The sequence below is a fragment of the Penaeus japonicus genome, unplaced genomic scaffold, assembly GCF_977035675.1.
Source record: "Penaeus japonicus unplaced genomic scaffold, GWHDUDI00000001_assembly GWHDUDI00000026, whole genome shotgun sequence".
NCBI classification, from domain to species: domain Eukaryota; kingdom Metazoa; phylum Arthropoda; class Malacostraca; order Decapoda; family Penaeidae; genus Penaeus; species Penaeus japonicus.
In genome coordinates, this window is record NW_028234428.1 from 11,429,750 (window position 1) to 11,434,199 (window position 4,450).

A 4,450-nucleotide genomic window follows, 5' to 3' on the forward strand; every position below is an offset into this window, starting at 1 on the left:
GAAGTTGGGATTTGATGTCCTTGAAGTTGGTATTTGATGTATTTGAAGTTGGGATTTGATGTATTTGAAGTTGGGATTTGATGTATTTGAAGTTGGGATTTGATGTCCTTGAAGTTGGTATTTGATGTATTTGAAGTTGGTATTTGATGTCCTTAAAGTTGGTATTTGATGTATTTGAAGTTGGGATTTGATGTCCTTAAAGTTGGTATTTGATGTATTTGAAGTTGGTATTTGATGTCCTTTAAAGTTGGGTATTTGAATGTATTTGAAAAGTGGTTGGTATTGTGATGTATTGTTGAAGTTGGTATTTGATTTATTTGTGAAGTTGGTATGTTGATTTATTTGAACGTTGGTTATTTGATTTATTTGTTGAAAGTTGGTTATTTGATGTATTTATTTGAAAGTTTGGTATTTGATGTATTTGAAGTTGTATGTTGGTTTTTATTCTGAAGTTGGGAATTTGAATTTATTTATGAAAGTTGGTAATTTGATGATTTATTTTGAAGTTGGTATTTGATGTATTTGTAAGTTGGGTTATTTGGATGTATTTTGAAGTTTTGAAGTTGGTATTTAGATGTATTTGAAAGGTTGTATTTGATGTATTTGAAGTTGGTAGATTTGGATGTATTTGGAAGTTGGGATTTGATGTCACTTTGAAGGTGGTATTTGATTGTCCTTGAAGTTGGGTATTTGAATGTATTTTGATAGTAGTGAATGTTGGATATGTTGATGTATTTGAAGTTGGTTATTTGATTGTATTTGAAAGATGGGCGTTGGGTCATGTCGATTTTAACTGTCGGGGGGGAGGGAGGGTGGGGGTGGGGGTGGCGAAATGGATCATGTATGGTGGATGGATAATGATTTCTATTTTACATTAGAAAAAAAAATAAGTTTAACAGTACCGGAAATGTTGGGTCTAGGAGAGGATAGGGGAGAATAATTGTATCAGATAATGGATGTTTAGATTATGTTTACTTATATTATTGAAAAACTGTTTTTTTTTTTTTTTTTTTTTTATGATCCCTCGCAACTATTTTTTTACTACTACCCTAATCATACAAAAAAAATGATATATTTAATCTAAAACTAGAGTCTCTCTGATTTAGAAAATGTTAGAATGTTAGAAAATTGGTTTCATTTAATAGCATTACTTCGGGGACTCTTCTGAATGTGTATAAAGGCGTTCTTTATTTTCCTGTCCGAGCATTTTGTGGAAAGGCCTCCTGTTAGTGCAAACTGCCCATTTCACAAAAGACTGTATTTATTGAATAGCTAAGAAGGTTAGGATGGTGAGGTTTAGGTGTCCTTCGGTTGAGCTGCTTGTTGCACTGAAATGGAGAGTCGAATGGGTTTGATGGCTGTTTTTTTTTTTTTTTTTTTTTTTTTGTTTTTTTTTTGTTTTTTTTTTTTGTTTTTTTTTTTTTTTAGTGAGGGGTTGAGTTCATGGTACATCCTTCAGAATTTGCCAACCAAATGCTCCATATTACTAGTTATATGATATTTTTTTCTGTTTTCCTGCTGTTTGTTTAAAAAACAATACGATTGTAGAGTGAGAACTAAACCACAAGAATGGGTTTTCATTTATAGGATGTATGGAAAATGGGTTAAATTTTAAGTGCCTGCAATATATGTCTGTAGTGTAGGCCCTAATAACATCAAAATATATTCTACCAAAATAATTATTCGACATTCAACGCTTTCCTCATTCCCTCATTTCCTCATCCCCTCATTTTCTCATTTCCTCATCCCCTCATCCCCTCATTCCCTCATTCCCTCATTCCCTCATTCCCTCATTCCAAGTGCATCAACCTCCATCAGTGAAACCAGGACATTTTCTGGAAGGAGTCCGAAGGAATACAAATCCAGGTTCTTTTGAACTAATTATTATATTTATTTTATCTGCCTTGCATCTTGATGAGCATGCCTTGTTGATGGTGATATTTGCTCCCCATTTCGATGATAAACCAGGTACTTGCAACATCTAAGGGATACGATATAATTTATGTAAACATAATTAATAAATTATTATAATAATATAAACTCCATGAGTAACACATATGAGTATGGGAATGTGCAGGTTAACATCGTTAATCTTAGGTTGTAAGGATAGAAAATAACCATGTTGCATGGCGGAGAGGATATCTATTAACCCATGTTTGCTTTGGCTGGAGAGGCAGAGGATGATGCAGATTGAATGATAAACCATCTGAGGCTAAACTCACCCCTCTTGTTTACTGCACCCCACATGAATAAATCTTTGATCTTTGCAATAACCGATTCCAGTTTCTTATTCTTTTCTTCGTTAAAACTTAATTACCATTGCCATCGTATCAAATTTTCTCCAAAATATTGTGATTTGGAGAGAGAAGAGAGAAAAATGCCTCGCCTTTCTTGTGAAAGCAAATATTGGAAGGGGCGGACAGGTAGACCAAGGACGATTGTTGCTCTGTCGCCCATCATCGCGCAAACATGGAAATCATCTTATTCTTCTTTTGCTCAATTCTTCAAGGTTTTGGCTCCTACGACGGAATGGTAGTGAGCCCTCCTTTCGTCTCTAGGTTGGTTGGCTTGGGATGGGGGGGGATTCAAGTAGGGTGTGTCATGTGGTGTTGTGATAGTATTATCTAACATATGTATGTGTGCTGTCGTGTTGTTGTCTGTGCGGTCGTTGGGTGGTGTATGTGTGTGTGTTGTAGTGTGCATATTATATTATTTATTGATACTAATATATATATTATATATATATATTTAATATATTTATATAGTATATTATAGTAGATATATGAAAAAGAATATATTATACAAAGCATGAGAATTAAGAAAATGGAAAATAAAATCAAAAAAAAAAAAAAAAAAAAAAAAAAAAAAAAGATAAAAAAAAAATAAATGAAAAAAGAAAAAGAAAAAGAATGAGAATTTATATATATATTATTTCGCTTTATATATTGTATGTAGTTATATATATCTATACATTACATATGTGTCTTATGTATATAAATTATTTATATATATATACTGTGAATTAGATATAGTTATATATATAGTATATATATTCATATATGATATATGGTGTATATATATCGCAGGGTGTGTGTATGTGCACCTTTACATATGGATGTATATATATAATTATAGTATATTATAGGTAAAGTATATATATTTTATATATATTATATATATATAGTATATATATATATATATTTATATATGTATATATATCATATAGTATATGTATATATATATATATGTACATATACTATATATGTATATATATATGTACATATATATATATAGTATATATTTTTATATATATATTATATCTTATATAGATACATTTGTATAGTATTTATTATATTAGTTTATACTATATATATATATATATATATATATATATATATATATATATAATATATTAGGAACTAACTAGTTAGAATAGAAAAACGGATCTTGCCTCTGAACAACCCATATGAAAAAACTGAGAATGATAAAACCTAAGTGTGACAGGATCATAAACAGTTAAACAAAATATATAAGACGGTTATAACAGATGGGTGCGATTTGAACAGAGAAGCATAAACAAAACAGCGAATCAGGTAAAGAAGAAGAAGATTATATATAAAGAAGCATGGAAGGGGAAAGGCATACTGGTGATAATGTGCACCATACCGGCACGTTGTGCTGACGCAAGTGCTTTATTGTTAAGGTAAGATAGTTATTTCTTTGGCCTCGAGTCTGTAGAATAGAAGCGGGTTTTTTTGAATGTTGACTGATGTTTTTCAAAAAATCAATGTGGTTGCTTTGAGATTATTTCTTTGATATGTAACTCGTGGAAATGTTGGGAAAAGTTTGCTCATAAGGGGAATCCTATGAAATGTGAGTGTGTGTGTTTGTGTGTGTGTTTGTGTGTGTGTGTTCGTGTGCGCGTGTGTATGGGTGTGTGTGTGTGTTTGGGTGTGTGTGTATGTGTGTGTGTGTGTGCTTGTGTGTGTACATATATATATAACATAAGGAATAGGGTGACATATATTCAGTTCTCGAGGAAGATCTTGACAAAGACTAAATGAGCGACCAATTCAATGAGATAATAACGGAGAGCTACAATTAAATAGGTTTTAAAGACGAAAAAGAAAACCAGTTAAATTTTCATTAGAAAGACACAAAAAAAAAGCCTATGGGAACAGCGTAGGGGACATGAGAAAAAAAAAAAAACATTTAAACAGAAACTAAATAAATTTAGACAGAGTTTGAGAAAGCGATAAACAAGAAGAAAGGGAAGTATCAAAAGCAAGTTTAAACTACAACAAATATAAATGAAGCATTGCTTTCATACACCAGCGGTTACAGATAACAAAGAGGAGACTCGGAATAAGGAAAAATAACGTGATGCAGTAAAGAACCCGCCGAAGGATGTGGCGGGGTATAATAATTAGCGGTCGTTACACTAAGCGAT